At 41.9% G+C, this 21691-nt stretch overlaps 1 pseudogene; it reads right to left on the bottom strand.

The window, feature by feature from the left end:
• Positions 1 to 3679: 3679 nt before the first annotated feature.
• LOC143517679 (interferon-induced very large GTPase 1-like) lies at positions 3680 to 8849 on the bottom strand (annotated as a pseudogene).
• Between the last annotated feature and the right edge of the window lie 12842 nt (positions 8850 to 21691).

Below are 21691 nucleotides of genomic sequence, written 5' to 3' on the forward strand. Positions count from 1 at the left end.
TGAAGAAAAACCTATAGCCTATGCATCACGAACTCTCAGCAAGGCAGAACGAAACTATGCTCAGATCGAGAGAGAGGCATTAGCTATCATATTTGGAGTACGTAAGTTCCACCAGTACCTTTGTGGTAATACGTTCACCTTACTGACGGACCATCGTCCATTAACCTCCATACTGAGCCCAGAAAAAGGCATACCACCAATGGCAGCAGCACGAATGCAGTGTTGGGCACTCCTTCTGTCAGCACATGATTACACCATTCAGTACAAAAGAGGTACATTACATGCCAATGCTGATGGACTTTCGAGGTTACCGCTTCCTCATGCTCATAAGGAAAAGCAAGATGCACTAGAGGTGTTCTACACATCACAGTTGGACACATTACCAGTCAGTGACGCAGAGATTAGGCGTGAGACCATGTCTGACTCAACATTGTGTCGTATCCTGGAAATGGTCACAACTGGTCGATTTCCGACAGCAAAGGACGCAGGTGAAGAGCTGTCAGCTTATTTGCTGCGACGACATGACCTCTCGGTACAGCAGGGATGCCTCATGTGGGGTGGGAGAGTGATTGTGCCCCCTAAGCTGCGCCCACGTGTACTGGAAGAGCTCCATTCAGCACATCCAGGTGTAGTCAGGATGAAGGGATTAGCATGCAGTTATGTTTGGTGGCCAGGCATCGACTCTCAAATCGAGCAAAAGGACCCGGGGCTAGCACCTTTACACCCTTGGATGTGGCCATCTAGTCCTTGGGAAAGGATACATGTAGACTTTGCTGGGCCGTTTGAAGGACATATGTATCTGGTTGTGGTGGATGCACATTCCAAATGGCCTGAGGTGTGCGTCATGGATAGCACTACAGCCAGTAAAACCATACAAGTTCTAAGGGGCCTCTTTAGTCGATATCAGTGGGGAACCGTCAGGGCCCTCTACGCCCTCTCAGAGGGCCTAAAATATTCTTAAAACATTATATATATAATTATCCAATTTTATTTTATCTACTTACAGTATTACAATCGACATCTAAACAATTACAAAAAATATAAGCAAATAAAATATTCAACCGTGTCTATTCAATCTGTGTTGGAAGGTGAAGGGTTAAGTGGAAGCCTGTGAGCCTGTGTCTCCCCCTATCAGGACTGTGATGCCTGCTGTTCGTTTACAGAGGGCCTGGCAGTTATAATTCAGCGCAATACCAGTTTCAAATGACAGTAAAATTGACCAATCATATCTTCCCTCTTAGTGGGCGGGCTTAACTGTATGATAATTTCCGCCCGCTGTGGTGACGCTAGCTGTCGTTAGCCTACCGCCGCTAGCTAGTTTCGATTCGGCCCTTTGACGTCCTCATTTACATATTCCGCTTGCGAGAACCACGGAGCTGTGAAACCTTATTTTGTTTGGAAACTTATTTTGCTTAACAAGTTATCTAGTACAAATGTTATTTGAACGCACTACATGCGTTTCTAAAGCTATACTGTCGTCTCGGTTTTTTCTTTATTATTTAGTGCAGTTTATTAAGAGAGGAAAAAAAAAATTTTGGGGGGGGGGGGGGTGTGTAGCGGGCCCAGGTTTATAGGTCACGGTTCGCTACTGGTCGATATGGTATTCCAAACGTTCTGGTTAGTGACAACGGACCACAGTTCTGTTCTGAAGAATTCAGCACATTCCTAAAGTGCAATGGAGTCAAACACATCCGGTCGGCGCCGTACCATCCTGCCACCAATGGGTTGGCTGAGCGTTTTGTACAGACGTTCAAGCACGCCTTGAAATCTTCAAGAGGAACAACATCAGTGCAGCAGCGTCTGGATACATTTCTGTTGACTTACCGCAACACCCCACACGCAACCACAAAGGACACACCAGCTATGTTGTTTATGGGACGCAGGCTGCGTTCTCGGCTGGATTACCTGAAACCCTGTGTTGCTGGAACAGTGCATCAGTCACAGGAAGCACAGCAGCAACGCCGGCAGCGACGTTCGAAGGCCAGACAGTTTGATGTTGGAGAGTCTGTCATGGTGCGTGATTACAGGAAGGGGGAAGAGAAGTGGACACAAGGTGTAGTGACGGAGAGGACTGGACCAGTGTCGTACGAGGTAAATGTGGGAACACAAGGTGTAGTGACGGAGAGGACTGGACCAGTGTCGTACGAGGTAAATGTGGGAACACAAGGTGTAGTGACGGAGAGGACTGGACCAGTGTCGTACGAGGTAAATGTGGGAACACAAGGGGTATGGAAACGACATGTGGACCAGGTGCTGACTCGCCCTGAGTCAGTGCCTCAACAGACTATAGAGGATAGTTCTGTGAGTTCTCCCATGTTACTCCCTCAGAGTAATACGTGCATCACATTCAACCCTGATATGTCTCATTGTGAGGAGAGTACAGATCAAGTTCCTGCAAACACCACACTACCTAAGACACAACAATCCACTGAACCGCCACAAACTGAGTGTACACAAATAACAGAGAATGTAAGACGTTATCCTGTGAGTCACAAAACCACCCATACGTTACCGTGATGAGTAAGCACATAGGAATAGTTGCCATGTATGAATGTTTGAGTTCTGCAACATTGTTGCCAATCTTGAAGTTAAAAGTGTAGCTTAACATTGCCATCTTATTTGGTGTTTAACATTGGAAATTCTCTTTTAATATTGTCTTTTGAGTTGTGCTTGAGAAAAGAGCTTTTGTGTTGATTGACAACAAATCTTAGTGGGGAGGAAATGTTACGTATGAACTAGTGCTGTCAATTCCAGGTGCCGTGATTAAAAGTCCTCACCAGGATTTTGCTCAAGCTTGCTAGATTTTCTAATTAGCAATCCAGGTAAAATTAGTGGAATCAACACAATCCAGGAAGCCTGAGCAAAATCCTGGTGAGGACTTTTAATCGCGGCACCTGGAATTGACAGCACTAGTATGAACCTAGTTCGTAAGTCATTTATATAGTATCCTCCAGTAGAGGGCACCAAGCCAAAAGAGAGCTTGTAAAAGCGGTATAGTTTTGAGCAGTTATTCAATAAAGAAATGAGAAGTGAATCAGCCAACTATGGTCTGCGTATCCCTATGTGTTGTGCAAACTGTTGTAGGATAAGCATAAAAAGGGAGCTACATAACAAGTTCCTATCCCACAAACCAATAGGGAGATTAGGCGTTTTCTTGATATGACTGGATACTACAGAAGTTTCTGCAGAAATGTGGTCCTACCCTTGTGAATTTACTACGTAAGTCCACCCCATTTGAGTGGTCCCCCACCTGTCAGTCAGCGTTTGAGGCCATAAAACGTTTGTTGTGTTCTTCTGTCCTTTCCGCTCCCGACTTCACAAAGCCCTTCAAACTAGAGGTTGATGCCAGTGAGACTGGTTGTGGAGCCGTGTTGTCACAGGATGATGCTTCGTATGTCGACTACCCCATTGCATATTTCTCAGCAAAGTTCATCAGTGTCACTATAGCACCTATAGAGAAGGAGGCCCTTGCACTATTACTCACAATTCAACATTTTGAAGTATACATGTAGAGTAAAGAAGCCAAAGTTTATACACTGAATTTATTCAAATATTCAATTTACAAGACTGAAAAACCGATTGAGTCAGATCAAAATGATTAAACAGAATAAAAAGTTGGATAACACAAAAGGATTAATTAAGACTAAAGGGCTAATAAAGGGAATAAAATTGTCTTGAATGATTTGTCTATATTGCTTTATTAGATTATTATAAAGATCACCTCATTTTTATTTTCTCCTCTTGATTCATTTCTACACTCTTTAAAACCTGATTAACTGCCACATTAAACGTTTGTTAAATTAGTCTAGTAAGTATTGAAGTGCATTTCCACATCTCCACTGTCTGTTTCCAAGTCTTTTCCCACATGATTGGAGTTCTTTGTTTTATGCTGGATGTTCCCCTCTCTTTTAATAGCATGAAACAGCCTGTTAGGATCCTTCTCCTAACTTAACTAATTAGTCCCAGGTGGACATTCCCCTGCCTCACAAAATAAAAGACCACTAGTTCAACATTCTAGCAAAATAACAAAAAATATCAAAGCAATACATCACAATACAATCCATCCTGATGTATGATTTATGTAGTTATACTGCACAGTATCTTTATAGTTACATTTTAAAATATTTATCCAAACTCTCAATGGCATCTTTCTTTGTGTACTTTCTCCACTGATCAGGAATTTGACCACTTCCCTCAAATGTTTTATTATAATATCCCTCCAGGTGCTTCTGGAATCTGCACACAAACCACTTCCAGTACGAGAGTTCAGAGTTATCAGGAGTGATGCTCCAGACTGCGTACTTTCCTCCTGCTGTTCTGTATTGTTTGTAGGGTACTGACCAATCTGATTCATTGGGGTAAAACACTTTATTACTTTGCACGACAGTTGTGCAGAAATCAGCACTGAGATTTGTTGTATTTCTGTAGTACATGCCACAGATTCCATCTACTCGATGGAAAGGGACACTGTGGTCTCCATCATGGTCCTCCATCGTGTTGGTGCAGATGGCTCTACAGAATGGACACTGTACCCAGCAGCACCTGCAGAAGTGCTCAATCAGGATCTCATCTGGCCTCTTTCTGAAGTTCTCCATTTTAAGGTCAGACATTCTGTTTATTTTTGTGTTCAGGTCTTCAGTAATTACACAGATTTCTTTTTTCACCACATCTGTGAGTAACTGGAAGTCACTGATGTCCTGACACTCATCAACACTCAGATGATCAGTATTATATTCCAGCTCATCTTTGAGGCCCTCTGAAAATATCTCCAGCCACATATTTGCATTTCCTTTGTCCTCAGTCACCACACGTGTTGCAGTATTTGCTGCAGTTATAACACACTGTTGTTTGCTAGCAATGATCTCTGCAATTTTTTCCATGGCTCTGGGATTATCTTTCGTTATGTATTTTTGAACCTCAACTTTAATGAAGTTCTCAAAGTGTTGTTGAGGGTTTAACAGGTAAATCTTGAAATCAGCAAAGTTCTCCATTTCTGCCAGTGCCTTAAGAATGTGCTTTTCCAGGTTTGACCTGTTTCCATTAAACGCTGGGTGTACTGACCTCATTTCTCCAGCCAGATCACTGGCAGTTCTGTTGTAGACGCTCTGCAGGATGGACTCACCAAGTTTGCTGCAGATTAAACCTCCCAAAACTACTGCAGATGTGGCACTGTGGCAGTATTTCTTAAAGACACTGTAGAATTCTGGTTTCATCTTCTCTAGATAGATCACAGGATCATTTCCCTCTCTGAATTTCTGGTGTTGCTCTGCAAACTCCATTTGTGCGATATCACATACATACAGTGACAGATCCACTGAGAAATCTTTGTTGAGCTCAAATGTTGGCGCCTTCTTTTCTTTATTGTATTTTTTTTGTGATTTGAATTTTTCCAAGTGTTTTTTACATCTAGAGCAATCTCTTGAATGTAGCTTGAACTGTAGCCCATTTTTGCTACTGATTTGGACTTCACCAAGTCTTTAGTTTTGTTAACGACTGTATCTACCAGTTGCTTTATTGAGTTTTGATCCTCTGGTAGTAAAGTGGTTGACCAAAAAACATTTTTAACATTGCTCAATAAGCCTTTTTTCTCCAGGAATATTACATACTTAGTGTAATCAGCGGCCATGCTTATTTCCCCATAGTCTGTGAATTTTTGATTATTCACAAGTTGTCCTTCGTAGATCTCAGACAAGATCAGAAATATATCATTTTCAATGTTAATTTCCTTTAAAGGCATGATTTTTGCAGTCAAATCAGAGACCCATGTTCCCCACACTGAATCAAATTGACTTTTCAACTCTGTTTCACTGTTATCTTTGTTTTTAAGTGTTAATGCAAACTCTTTGCTCTTCTCAAATAATTTTCTCTCATATTGAGATTTTTCCTCTTCTAGTTTTCTGCATGCATCTTTCTGCATAATAATTTCATCCAACTCTCTTTTTGCTTGCAACACAATTTCCTCATGTAGACTGTGAACCTTCTTATCAAAAGATGCTTTCCACTGTTGGAGAATTTCACTCCCTTCCTGTTTTTCTTCAAAGTAAGTCTTCATTGATTCTTGCACTTTGGTAAGTGTTTCCTTCATTTCTTTCACAAGGTCTCTGTACTCAATTCTGTACAGTTGTCTGTTATTGATGTTAGTGTGGAGCTTGTCTTGAATATTTAGCATTTCTCTCCTGAGACTCCAGGTCCATTTGCAATACTCTTCTTCCAGTTTCCTATACAGTGCTATTTCCAGTGTGTTTCTAAAACTGAAAACAAAATTCTCAGACAGAAGTGCCTGCCATAGATCTTTAATCCGGTCTTTAAGTTGTGTCAGTGTTAAACTAGACACAGTTAAATTAGACTCCTTGGCTCGTCTAATGATGGTGTTTTTAATTTCCTGAACATTTTCACAGTATGATGGGTTTGGTGGAGCCATGGGTGGGCTGCCCTCCCACAGGTGTGCAAAGTACTTCACATCCTCCTGAACATCAAATTTTATGACATCACTGAAACACTCAGATTGACTGCCTTCTTCTTTGGCTGCTAATTTTGTCATCTCATCCAGTTTCCCTAGCAAACGTCTCCTTCCCTCGATGTTTTGTTCACCAGCGCTGATATCTCCAACATTCTGATGTACAAACATGCAGCTTGGGTTCAGTCTAACCTTCTTCATCCTCAAGAAGGCCTGAACTACAATCTGAAGGATGTCCTGCATCTCAGAAGGGTTTTCTCCAAAAATGTTGATCAAGGTCAGGCTCCCCAGACCTACAACAAATGTTGCCAATTCATTGTCATGGTGCCTTGTTGAAAATCCTTCCAACTCCAGGGATCTGAGCCCTTCAGTGTCAACAACTAGAATGTAGTCAAACTTCAGCTCTGCCTTCATCTCCTCTGACACTTTGACCAGCTGCATGAAGGCTCCTCTGGTGCACCTGCCTGCACTGACTGCAAACTGGAGTCCAAACATGGCATTGAGCATGGTGGATTTACCAGAGCTCTGGATCCCCAACACTGACAGCACAAACACTCTCTGGTCTCCCAGGATCTTGATGAGTTCATCTAGAACTGCTGAAACCCAGACCAGAGGAACATGACCAGCATCTCCATCCATCAGCTCCAGTGGAAACCCAGCTAGAATGAGGTTTGCAGCAAGTCTAGGATAGACTAAAGTGTCTGACTGAGATGTATTTAACTTTTCCTTTTTCAAATCCTGATACGATTCAAATTCCTGACCCATCTCCCTCAGAATGTGTTCTAAGCCAAAAGATGCAGAACTCATCTTTTCTGATATTTTCTTAAGTTCTTTTAGTTCATGTATTTGTTGATCAGTGTTTTCAGTGTTTTTTTTATGCTTCAAAACTATATGCCACTTTTCTTCATATTTTCGATGAAGCTTAGATAGGTCATTCAAGGTTAATTGGTTAAGGATGTTCTCAAGCCATTTAAGAAATTACAGATTCTCACCTGAATTCAACATCTTAGAAAAAATACGAATAAGGTGACTCTGACCACATTCTACTTGCTTTTTACGGATTTTTGTCATTTCGCCTTTTTTTTCAGTAATATACATTTCTAGGTTGTTTCCACGAGGTCGATGTAGTTCTTTGTTCTTCTGACACCACTCATGCCACAGTTTCCCTTGATGGGGCAAATATTTTTCCTTTAGCTTGTACAGTTCATCCAGCAGTTTCTTAATCTGGATTGCAGCTTCCTTCCCTCTCTGGCACTCTGATTGGTACTCATCTGTGGTGACTGTTTTGAATTTGCTCACATCCTCAAGTTTAAATGAAGGTTTAGAGGTTCTGAGACACTCTTTGATTGTCCTTCTGAGCTCATTAAGTACATCTGATTGGTTTCTGTCTTTAAGACCAATTTTGTATTTTCCATTTGGTGTCGCACTGACACTACAGTCATTCTCAGAGAGCAGAGAGATGAGTGGCTTTGGGATCCAAAAGAGTTTACTCAGTGTTTCTTTCCCTGTGCTTTGATCAGATATAAATACAACATTTATAGTGGCCATTTCAGTTAGAAGGTCCAGTTGTTTCTGACTAGATTCTGCACAGCCATGTAGATTACAGAACGCTACACAGTCAGGGAAATGATCAGTGCTCTTCCCAGATGGGAGGTACCAGGCGATCTCCACCACTCCATCCATCAGTAGACGGGTTCTGCTGCTGCCTGGACAATGTCTGTGGAAGAATGTGTTGTGTTTTTCATTGATCAAACTGTTCATCAGCTGAGACTTGGATGAGGACACAGAGCCCAGCCTAAAGAACGCCACCATTGGAGTTTCAGCTGAATAAACTGGTTTAGTTAAAGTGGTCTTTTTACCAGAGGTGTCCATGGTCTTCCAGCTCTTCTTGATTTGTCTAAATGTCCACAGAGGAAACTCAATCTCTCTGGTGAAGGGATCAGGCACTAACAGAGGCAGAGCGTACTGACACTGGGACAGTTTGGTCACTATGAGCTGCTTTAGGAAGCTGTCTGAGCAGTGGAGCACTGCCATCTGGACATCCATGGGGTGGATGGGATGTTTATGGCTTTCTTTTTCAGAATCCTTTCCTAAAAATCCTAAAAAGTCATCAAATGCATCACAGACTTTATCTCCTTTTCTCAGGACTGCCTGATCTGCCTCTTCTGTAGTAATGTTTCTTGCTCTGTAATCAATCAACAACAGTCTCTTTAAGAAAACATAAGTCTGGTCTTTCTTTGCACAGGGATCATCAGACACTCCAGTTAATTGAAGAATATCTGAAGTCTTTATTTTATTTTTATACTTTTCTTCGAGATTAAGCATGTTGAAGAGTTGCTTGACTTTAGAATTTTGATTTTCTTGACTTGTTGATTCATCTTCTGCTACACTGAGTTCCTGTAAAGTAAATTATTAATTAATGGCCGTAACAACAAATCATTGTTCAGAAAAATGAGAAAAAAGCTAAAAATGCAAATTAAGACCTGTGCTCCTCTTCCTCTTTTTCTCCTCATCTCCTCATCTTGCCAAGTAAAATATCCAGTGATAATGGAACCCCTTTCATCAGTGGGGCCTTGAAATCAGTAGGCACATTCTTGGGGATTGACATGAGACAGCACTGTGCCCATCACCCAGCAAGTGCGGGGGCCGTTGAGAGAACTACAACCTGAAAAATAATCTAAGCAAAGCATGTGCAGAGACTGGTCTGGGGTGGACTAAGGTCCTCCCTATCGTACTCATGCAAATGAGAATGCAGGTAAGACCAAAGTATGGCCTGAGCCCGTTTGAGATCTTGTTTGGAAAATCGCCAAACACCGGTGTGGGTCCGGTGAAGGCACAGGCTGACAGCCTTGTGGGCTGTGAGGATGCAATGTTAAATTACTGTGTACAACTCTCCTCTACTCTGAAATCTGTCCACAAGCAGGTCAGAGAAGCACTTCCTGATCCAGCCACTGGTCCGCTGCACGACATCCGGCCAGACTGTTTACATTCTGGTAACACGTAAGCACTCAAGAAGGGCATGAAGGAAACAGCTTAGGGAAGAAGAGATCCAGAAGTGGGGTCATCTGCTGGCAAGCGGTTTTTGTGATAATAGGAGCCACTGTCATTGCAGGACTTGCTACAGCTATTTTGTGGATCGCGCAGGAGAAAGTGGAAGTGAGATGTGCGGGCCGGGGGTTATGCAAACCTAAGATTAACCACTTCTGGAAATATGCCAACTTCACTGTGAAGGATGTTGTAAACATAGACAAAACGTGCATAGTGTGTGCTTTCTTGCCACACACTGCAGAGAGGCCGTTCGTTTAATCTATTGCAACAACAGTTAAGGCCTGGAGGTCAATAGGTGACGTAGGCTACGAGAGAACAGAGAAATGCTATAATTAAGTATGTTTAGAGACAAAGAGACACTTTGCTCTGCTGACACCACTCAGTGGTCAAATTCTAATGGATACTTTTCAAAGTAAGAAAGCACTGCTGATCTAAACTATGTCATTACATTTACATTTACATTTATGGCATTTAGCAGACGCTCTTATCCAGAGCGACTTACAAAAGCGCTATGTAGTTGCTTGGAATCTCCAAGGTAGAATAGATAGTCCTGAACACAAGGTACTCCAAGCTGGAAAAACCACTAGACGAAAGTCAAATGATACCTAACAATTATACCTGAATATACACATCCCCTGAGGAAAAAGACAGTAAACAATTCCTATAACCCAATTATGCACAATACCTGAGGAAAGAGAGGATAAATTACAATAGACAAAGCATAATTATGCAAAGTGCACTTGAAAGAGGTGGGTCTTCAGTCGGCGTCTGATTAAAATCTGATCAATTAAGTCTGATTAAACATATTGCGTCAATGTCCCCCCCCCCCCCCCCCCCCCCCCCCCAGCATCAAACCCACCAATGCACAGTCAGAATGTGGATTTTAGAACAATGTCCTCCTATCAAAGTAAGGTTATAGGGTACAGTAAAACAGATACTCCATGTAAACTTAGCTTGTTCCCTAAAATGCAGACAGTATCTGCAGTGTACCTTTATAAAGAAATTACAAACACATATGAACACACATGTACTTACCAAAGACATATTCTTTCCACAGCGCCACAGCCACAATATGAGTCCTCCAATTGGTCTTGCATCTCCACCTCATGGTAGGACACATACTTGATAGTTACAAATATTTACCATAAGCAGTGCAATATTACACATACGCTTGGTCTTCATGTTATATAGCTGTTGAGGGGCACAACAGTTTAAGACAATGTACTTAACCAGGGGCGTCGCCTGGGGTGGGCTTCCGGGGCTTCAGCCCCGAATGATTATCCAGTAGCCCCGAACCTTTTCGCTCAGATGTACTATTAATGAGAAGGCCAATGCTGCTGTGAGAATAGGAAATCTCTTAACGCCAATCATAATGCCGCTTCAAGGATAAAGTTCCGCCTTTCAGGAGAAACAGCCAATCAGCTTGCTGGTTTTGCGGGCGCGGAGGAGAGCCCACCCCCACCCCCGTGAGGGAGCGCGCATGCGCTCTAGCCGTTTTTGGCAGCAGGTTGCAGGTAGCTGACGGTGAAAGAAAATGGATATACGGCGTTTTTCAAGGAGAAAGGTAACGGTAGTGAACTATGTAAACTGATGACATTGTGGAGAAAGGTAACGGTAGTGAACCATGTAAACTGTGATGACATTGTTTGTGGAGCTATCTGATAGCTGGTTAAAAACACACGTCTCCGAATCAAAACACACAGATCAAACCCACTGTGCTAACCTAGTTAACCTATCTAGCTAGTTAACCTAGATAGCTTAGGTAGTGAAGGTTTGAGGGAAAAAAAAACTTATATATAAGTTTATATAGCTAGTTATGTTATAGTTATAGTTAGTATGCTCAACATGCCCCGATGTACCTGATAAGCTAATAACTATTTCATTTTCAAATTGTGTTTAATAATTTAGGATTGTAAGACTGTAAGCTATAATGAATGAAAATCCATTTAGTTAACTAGTTAGCTAGAAGGTGGACGTTGTGGATAGCCAGAATTTAGTACAATACTTTATGATGGTAGTTTAAAGCAGTTTCTTAACCCTGGTCACTGCCCTAAAATTGTGTTTTCCACTGGAGCCAACTGATCAGCTAATAAACAATCCTTTATTGAGTTTACACAGCACAGCATATCACCACTTACTTTATCAAGTGCTTTTAAAAGAAAACTTTAGAATATGCATAAATGAATAAATGTTGCAAAAATAATTTACTTTTAATAGTTGAGGGTTAGGGTTTGTTAGAGTTTGTTCAAATCTCAAGTATTGTGGTGTAATTTATTTCCTAATACAAACAAAGAGAACTTGAGAGGAGAGAACTGGAGAGGAGAACAGACAACAGGAAAGGAGAGCAGAGGACAGGAGATTAGATGAGAACAGACAACAGGAGAGGAAAGAGGAGAGAACAGGAGAGGAGAGCAGAGGAGAGGAGAACAGACAACAGGAGAGGAGAGCAGAGGACTAGAGAGGAGAACAGACAACAGGAGAGGAGAGCAGAGAACAGGAGAGGACAGAGGAGAGAACAGGAGAGGAGATGGGAGAAGACGATATAAGCGGTATGGAAAACAATGCCTAATAAACACATTATTAATAAAATACACATGTTTTTAGTATAAAGACTAGCAAAATAATGCCAGATGTAGTTTGTTTTAGCACAGTCTTTTGTATTTAAAATATTGTTTCCAGCTTTATTTTAAGCATGCTTTCCTGAATTACTATTTAACAGGGTAGAAGAGAGGGTGGAGAGAGAGGAAATGTGGAGAGAGCTGAAATGAACTGAACTGATCAGGACTGGACTGATCTAAAGAAAGAACAGGTTAGGAGAGGAAAGACTGTGCAAAAACATACAGGATAGATAATAAGTAATTCTTAAAGAGTATTAATTATGTAGAACCCTTAGCACTAATAATTATTAATATTTCTTTCAATAATTTTTTTCAGTGTGTCATAAAAGGTAAAATAACAATTTAGGAACAAGTGAATTGTTTACATTATAACACAGTTGCATGAAATCCATTGTTGACATACTGTTTTGCATACTTTATTGAGGAATGGATTTACTGATGGAATATACCTGGTCCATGTCCTTTAGTTAGGGTGACCAAACGTCCGTATTTCCTGGGTCATGTCCGTATTTCACGTCCTGTCCCGGGCGTCCCAGGTTTTTTTTTAAGTGAGGAAAGGTCCTGATTTTTCCTCATGACTAGCCTCTCGAAGCACTTCATGATGATGGGGGTGAGTGCGACGGGACGGTAGTCGTTGAGGCAGGACGAGACCATTCCAACTGTTCACATCAGGGTGGTCTGCAGTGACAGCTGGTGAAAAACAAACTGAAAAATTGAAAGACGTACAAAGGTGCACAAAAAATAACACACTTATCCCAGTCATATATTCGAGCGAGACTGTACCGTGTTTAGTAATAGCAAAAGTGTATTACATAAGCTTGTTGGTGTATTAATATACTGTATACTTAAAATGTATGTTAGTTTGGTTCGTACTTGCTCCCGTAGCTAGCTCTCTCTCTCTCACACACACACACACACACACACACACACACACACACACACACATACATCTCTCTCATACCCACTCCACACACACACACATATATACACCACACAGACACATACATACATACATCTCTCCCATACCCACTCCACATACACACATATACACCACACAGACACACACATACATACATCTCTCTCATACCCACTCCACACACACACACCACACACGGACAAACACATACATACATCTCTCTCATACCCACTCCACACACACACACACACATACATACATACATACATACACACACTGACAAACACATACTGTACATACATCTCTCTCATAACCACTCCACACACACACACACATACATACATACATCTCTCTCTCTCACACACACACACACACACACACACATACTACAGGCACACACATACATACATCTCTCTCATACCCGCTCCACACAGACACACACACACACGTACCTCTCTCATACACACTCCACACATACACGTATACATACATCTCTCACATACACCGCACAGACACATACATACCTAAGGAGGTGTTGTCATACACACAATACACCCAGTACTCCTTCATACACACCACATACAGTCCCATGCACCATAACATAACCTTTATTGATCCCCCGGTGTAAAGCACCGAGGACCTAGAGTGGCCACACGTCAAGAGAGCGCTGCCGTACAGATTAGGGAGAAACATAGAGAGATAAACCATAAGAGGAGACAAAAAAATATGACCACAGATTATTCTCACAAACAGGACAACAGTCTGTGTGCATGCAAAAAATCCCCATAGCACATACAGCATTGATAACACAGACAGTAAGCAGTGAGAGGCGTGATTCATTCAGAGAGGGAGGGGGGAGCCAGAGGCCTGGCACAGAGTTTTTGTGTCAAAGTTCGCGGTGGAAGGCGAGAGCCATCTCTGACAGTCTCTGTGTGGGGGTAGGAGCAGGTAACCAGATAAGAAGAATGAAGAATTTAGCGAGGAGCTCATCCTTGAGCGTTTGAGCACACAAACTCCTCTTTAAGTCTGCAGTCTCCCAACAGATCCATCTTCACACGTAGAGCATTGATTCCATCCGCGATCGTCTCCAAGCTTTTTCCAACAGTCACAGTCTGTGTTCCAACAGCCCTACCCACCGCACCGTGAACATGTGTGAACACAGCCAGATTGTTCATCTGGACACCTAATGAGAATGTCGTTTTTACAGTTGAGTTTGACAAAGTGCATGTACAGCGTCTGAAAGGTTTTTACTTTTCATGTATGCTGCCTCACCTTGTAGATGCACATTCTGTACAAACATTCAGAGTATGGAGCTAAAATTTCTCTTTGTGAAAAACTGTTTAAAGATTTGTAGTTAAATGCATCACACACATTGTAAATTCATGTAAATCATGTAAAGTCATGTATAAAATTTGCTGATCAATTACACACTGGTAATGTATTAAATCCATGCATTGTTCCAAGATATCTTTCTTTAGACGTTTATTTGTCTGTGTTTTGTTAAAATATACTTCTCAAAAAGGAGAATCAGTGTCAGATCTGGTGCTTTGTATGACCACAACTTTTAATGTAGAATACATATAGTAGTGTTACTTGTACCCTTAAATAAAATTACTCAGAATCACAAATAAGTTCATCCCTTAGGTTCACAAGGGCAGCACATACTCTGAGAATTTTGTCTATCTTAGACGCCATGGTAATGGGTACAACCTGTAACAGAATTTTATATACTTTCAAATGTCGAATTGCTCTTTTCACATGGATTCTAACATTTGCATTTCTTCTAGTTGCAGTGAGCTGGGCTACTTTTTTAGTGAATTATGGCATTACTAACTTTACTTTTCTTTCGAAGAGTACATCTCTTATTAAAAAGCCCCAGTCTGCCATTACTTCATCTCCAGCATTCAAGTAATCTAAAATCCCACAGTCCATTGTTATAAATGTATCACTGCATCGGCCACCATAAGCTGCAGAGATGAACATGATAAGTCCACATGGGGCAACTGCTACAAGATATTTTACTGTGTTGTGTGAGAAGATAACTGTATGGGCATGTTAGAGAACAGCCTTTTAACAAGCACTGAGTTTCAGAAGGCCTCTGATTAGAAAACTCATACATTTACACATGAGAATAATCATAATGGGTGATAGAAGCAGCAGACACAGGAGGTACTGCTGGGTCGACTTTAATGTCCATTTCCATCATAGATACAGCTCAACTTAAAGCAGGTAAATGCTAAACAAATTTAAGGGATCAGAGGAGCAGACAGCACTCTGAAGAGAGTCACGTTAATGTGACCTCAACAGGTAGCTTGACATTAGACGACGACAGCAACGATGTTAGGCAGGACCTGTGGGCTTATGAAGAGGGCGACCGGAAATGAGTAACAGGTGCACAGAATGATGAGCAGTGATCAGTAGGCGGGGATTGTGATCTAGGGAGTGAACAGGAGGAGGAGTTTTGTGAAGTGGGCGACTCCCCTGTGGAGCTGGACTGGCCTACCATGACAATAACAAATAAAATATCCTGCACAATCAAGTTGGTATACACCATTCTGTAATATTTGTGTTGATGGTCATTGTATTCAACACATTCTAGTAAATTCTAGCTACAAAATGTCAAGTAGTATTATTGTTCATTACTGAACATGCAACTTCTGTTGTAATATTTTAATCCTTCAGTTCTGCTATTGGAGGCTGAATTCATGTCAGATCCAGGACCTGATGATGTAATGGACACCCTAGCAGTGACCCATGACCCCTCTGTCTCAGAAGAAATCCATGAGGTGGGAGATGATGCTGGAATCACAAGCCCTGATTGTGACGTGCGTAGGAGGCAGGCACGACAAACGTAGATACGGTGCAACATATACTTTAATAAACACTCAAACATGAAGGGCGATGCAACAGCGCAAGCACAACAATGTGAAACTCACTCAGGCACAAACTTTAGACAAAGACCAGCACGAGACATTGCGCGAACGCACATTAAATAGGTGAATAACACATTCCCCCGTGATCACGAGACTAGGCACAGGTGAGACTAACAAACACGCTCACAAACAAACCACACCCACGAAACTACAAATATGGACATAACTAGACGCAGACAATGTACTAACACGCCCACAAGGAGGGGCCCGTAGCTGACACCGTGACACTGATAGGTACACAGAAGAGACTCGCAATAAATCCAACCAAGAAACTACTGAGCACCCAGAGAATGACGATAAAGGTGATTATTGTGAGGAGAGTTCAAGTTGGGGAATCCCAACAAACAACGCCATCGCTTTGAGCCAGGTAGGCCTGAAGGTGTGACTAGGGGTGGTCCAAATGGGCAGAGTAGCAAAGCTGCCGTGCAAAGGAATTGGCGTGATATCAATAGGAAGCCAGATAGTGTGTGTTGTGTGTGATCAGATTCTGATAGAACATCTCTGCAGGTGCTGCTGGGAGCAGTGCCCGTTCTGCAACGCTATCTGCACCAACACAATGGAGGACCACACTGGAGATCACATGGTCCGTTTTTATCGCAACTGTGGAATCAATGGGTGGTCTTTCAAGTTCTCAAATAACCTCGGAATTGATTTCTGCACAACTGCTGTTTCAAGTGATTTGTATTTTCGCACCTCTGCTGGAGTGTTTACTTTTAAAGAGTACCGAAAAGCAGGTGGAGAACACGCCAGATGGAACATCACTCCTGACAACTCAGAGATGCCGTACTGGAAGTGGTTTGTGTGCAGGTTTCAGGAAGATCTGGAAAACCATTACAAAAAAAGATTCATGGGTAATGGGGCGATTCCACCTGAATGGATGAATTACACTAAAGATGCAGCTATTAAGAGTCTCTGTGAGTTATAGCAGAGCACAGAAAAACACCAAATGGTTTTGTAAACACCTTCTAAGCTCTAGAAAGCTAATTCTGTCACCTTATAAATTAATATCATTTATTGCATCGACTCATGTCTTGCGTACTGCTATGTATTGTGTACTGTCATGTATTGTGTATTACCACGTTTTTGCTGTAAGTTGAATGTCACGCTGTTCTTCTCTTTCTCTGGAAGATCACTGTAGTTCTTAGACTGGACAGATAGCACCTAGCATTCTAGCATACTGTTGTTATATTGAACAGACCCTCCAGAAAGTCGCGATGTTGCGATTTGCAACTTCAACGCAACTTCAAGCAAACCCCGCGAATTCAGGGCGGTGTTGCAACTTCAGCCAATCACCGCAACTTTCCCGCACATTTGACCAATCACTGATGTCGTCTTGATGTGACGTCGACAAACTCCCGCCTTACTTCTGTATATACGTTCAAGAGGAGCAGACTGAAAGCAGCATGAGCGACGAAAATAACGGCAAAAAGATCGGGAAAAGCAGTATCCCGGTACACTACATGAAAGCGGGGATACACTGTCCAGATCCGACCCGCGAATTGATTATCTATGCCCCCCTGGATGATATTTAATTACTATTAGAACCGGCCCGCAGGCCACAGCCGCCCGATGGTGTTTTGCACGCACAAACACTACATTCCCCACAATGCAACGGTAGCCCGCGAAGTCACTGCAGCGCACGCAAGCGGCGAGGGTCTGAGATAAAGTTTAAAAGTTTAAACTAGTGTTGCCACCTTTCCCGGTTTTCCCGGGACTGTCCCGGTTTTTCGTCTTTTTAATATTCGGTCCCGGCAAAAAAACTAGGTTAGTTCAAACCATGATTCAGACTGTTTCTGCACACTTTAAATCTGTTTTTTTCTCGCTGTGTCCATTTTAAACCCCTCCGGTAACGTTTTACGTTAAGTTTACGTTCGCCACGCCGCGCTCAACAACTTACGTTCGCCGCCCACCCCGCTCAACAGATTACACTCGCTCAGTATGACAGTGTCCTTGTTTTTTGTCAGACCTAGGTGGCAACCCTACTTTAAACTGAGATAAAGTTTATTTATCTCTGATCCATATCTATGAGTTACTAGTTCGCTCTGGCGCCAACCACTGGCGATCGATCTCGATATAATACTTAATTTGTGTCCATTTTACAGGCCGCCCTGTAACAACTTACGTTCGCTCACCCCGCCACCCCCTCCAGGTTCAAATCTCACTTCAAGCGATCTTGAAAAGTTGGCAACCCTGAATAATTAGGTAAATAGATCATTAAAATGGACTACTAAATAGAGGAAACCATACAACATTTACTCCCTATTGTAATGTACTCACAAAAAAGCAAAAACACACCGCAACTTCCATCGCAATTTTTTTGAAAAACACCCGCAACATCAAACATTTTAGCCCGCAACAATCACAAAAAAGGCCCGCGAAATCCTGGTGGGACTGATTGAATACAGCAGCCTGTATTTAAAGAGTTAACTGCAGTGGGGAAAATAAGTATTTAGTCAGTCACCAATTGTGCAAGTTCTCCCACTTAAAAAGATGAGAGAGGCCTGTAATTGACATCATAGGTAGACCTCAACTATGAGAGACAAAATGTGAAAAAAAATTGAGAAAATCATTTTGTCTGACTTTTAAAGAATTTATTTGCAAATAATGGTGGAAAATAAGTATTTGGTCACCTACAAACAAGCAAGATTTCTGGCTGTCACAGACCTGTAACTTCTTTAAGAGGCTCCTCTTTCCCACACTCATTACCCTTATTAATGGCACCTGTTTGAAGTCGTTAACAGTATAAAAGACACCTGCCCACAACCTCAAACAGTCACACTCCAAACTCCACTATGGTGAAGACGAAAGAGCTGTCGGAGGACACCAGAAACCGAATTGTAGACCTGCACCAGGCTGGGAAGACTGAATCTGCAATAGGCAAGCAGCTTGGTGTGAAGAAATCTACTGTGGGAGCAATAATCAGAAAATGGAAGACCTACAAGACCACTACTAATCTCCCTCGATCTGGGGCTCCACGCAAGATCTCAGCCCGTGGGGTCAAAATGATCACAAGAACAGTGAGGAAAAATCCCAGAACCACAAGGGGGGATCTAGTGAATGACCTGCAGAAAGCTGGGACCAACGTTACAAAGGTTGCCATTAGCAACACACTACGATGCCAGGGACTCAGATCTTGCAGTGCCAGACGTGTCCCCCTGCTTAAGCCAGTCCATATCCAGGCACGTCTGAAGTTTGCTAGAGAGCATTTGGATGTTCCAGAAGAGTATTGGGAGAATGTCATATGGTCAGATGAAACCAAAGTAGAACTATTTGGTAAAAACACAACTCGTCGTGTTTGGAGGACAGTGAATGCTGAGTTGCATCCAAAGAACACCATACCAACTGTCAAGCATGGGGGTGGCAACATCATGCTTTGGAGCTGTTTCTCTGCAAAGGGACCAGGACGACTGGTCCGTGTACATGAAAGAATGAATGGGGCCATGTATTGTGAGATTTTGGGTGCAAACCTTCCATCAGCAAGGGCAATGAAGATGAAACGTGAGGAGATCTGCATGGAGGAATGGGCCAACATACCAGCAACAGTGTGTGCCAACCTTGTGAAGACTTACAGAAAACGTTTGACCTCTGTCATTGCCAACAGAGGATATACAACAAAGTATTGAGATGAACTTTTGTTATTGACCAAATACTTATTTTCCACCATTATTTGCAAATAAATTCTTTAAAAGTCAGACAAAATGATTCTCAATTTTTTTTTCACATTTTGTCTCTCATAGTTGAGGTCTACCTATGATGTCAACAGTGGCTTGCACACATAGACATCAGGTGGTGCTAAAGCACCACCAACTCTGCCCTTTATCATCGAAAGTGCCCTTTTGATACTTTGGTTTTCATTTTACTGAGGTCGGTTTGAAATGATCTTTTGAAAACCTGATTAAAAACAATGCCCTGAAATGCGCCACCACCTCGCACACACCCGACCTCTCTCTTCCTTTAACACCAGATGCGCTGCAGCAGCAGTTCAGTTCAGCGAGTGGAAGGAAGCGTCTTCAGCACAGCACACACGGTCACAGATAGACTTCTTCTCCCGTCCCCACCAGCCAGGTCACATACACATCAAGTAAAATCGTACCGTTTGCCCTCTAAGCCCAACGTGAAATCATTTTGTTGTGTAGTAAAATGTCTCATACAGCACCAAACTACTAAGCATTTTTAGCCGACTGGTCACCTGATAAACTAGTCGCTTTAGCCCAAATCAATGATAGGTAACGTGAAGACGTCCACATACAAATAATTAAGGTAGAGTTTGCAAATCTATGTGTTAAGCTGAACGTTTTTGTAATGCTGCTAGCGCAGCGGAGCAAGAGGACGGACACAATTGCTGAGATGAGCGAGATTTAATAAAGGGAATACCAAACTCAGAGTCGTACAAACAGGCAGGGGTCATAGCAGGCAGGCAATCCAGACATGAAACACGAACCGACATCTTGACACAAGAACAGGGAAGACTTACGGACCAGGAATGAAACAGGCTGACAGCACAACACACAAATGGACGGATTAGACAAAACCACGGATAACTAGACTAGGGAAATACTGGGACTTATATACAATGAAACTAAACTAGGGACAGGTGACGGCAATGACACTGGGGCGTGGTAACAAACAAGGAATCACGGAGACAAACGAGCGGGGCGGGATAAACAGGCAGGGAACACAGACACAAGGGAACCCGGAGCGACAGCTAAGGGAGGGGGCGAGGCCATACGTGACAGTTTTCTGTTGTATAGGTTTTGTTAGACAACATAAATTAACACATTCATTTGTGAAAGAAGAAACGGGAAGTTCCCCATTACCTGTGAAAAATGCCCATCTGCATTCATGTAATGACAACACTCAGTAGCCTATAGCTCCTTCTCGTACTTTTTGGTATTTTTACTGTCTTAATTGTAGGCCTATATTGATTTACTAATTGCAAAATATATTCAACAAGGCCTGCAGACAGTGGAGGGTAAACAGAAGTTAACTGAAGGACATGAATGTATAGTTAATATTGGATATGAATTTTATCAGTTGGCTGCGTGACTTTTCTCCATTGAAAACTCGCGTTTAGAGAATGTTACAAATAAAATGTAAAATTTCATTCAACATGTGCTTGTAATTTTTTTTATAATTAAGTGTTGGCACAATTGGCTGACTAAATACTTATTTTCCCCACTGTAAAACATGTCCAATGCATCCTATGTATCAGGCTTCATTCTATCCCATAATACAGTGGAGTTGTCTGTTGTTTTTAGAATGTTGCACATGAGATGTTGGTGCACTTGCTGAGATAAATGTCATATAAGTCACATCCTGGAGAAAAAAAGTGCTTCTGATTCAAAGCATATGATATAATTTATACACATTATATATAAAGTCAACATAAATAACATTTTAGAGTGATGTTATCTACAATTTCTTAATTTTGCAAGTTAGTTTTGTGAAACATCATTCTGTAACTTAATGAAGCTTAACTTAATGAAACTTAATGAAGCATAACTTAACGTAAAGAATTAAATGTATTGACTTCAACTCCTCCAAATTTCTGGTATTACTCATTTAATCATGATCAATATACTGTGACGGTGCAAGGTATGCGGACTGACAGGCCCTGCCCTCATCAGAGAGGATGCTGGGTAATGTGTGGAGATTTAACACATTACTGTTAATGTGTTAAATGATTTGTAGTTATTCTGCTTTTGAGAGTTATGGAGAC

This window comes from Brachyhypopomus gauderio, chromosome 6, assembly GCF_052324685.1.
Source record: "Brachyhypopomus gauderio isolate BG-103 chromosome 6, BGAUD_0.2, whole genome shotgun sequence".
NCBI classification, from domain to species: domain Eukaryota; kingdom Metazoa; phylum Chordata; class Actinopteri; order Gymnotiformes; family Hypopomidae; genus Brachyhypopomus; species Brachyhypopomus gauderio.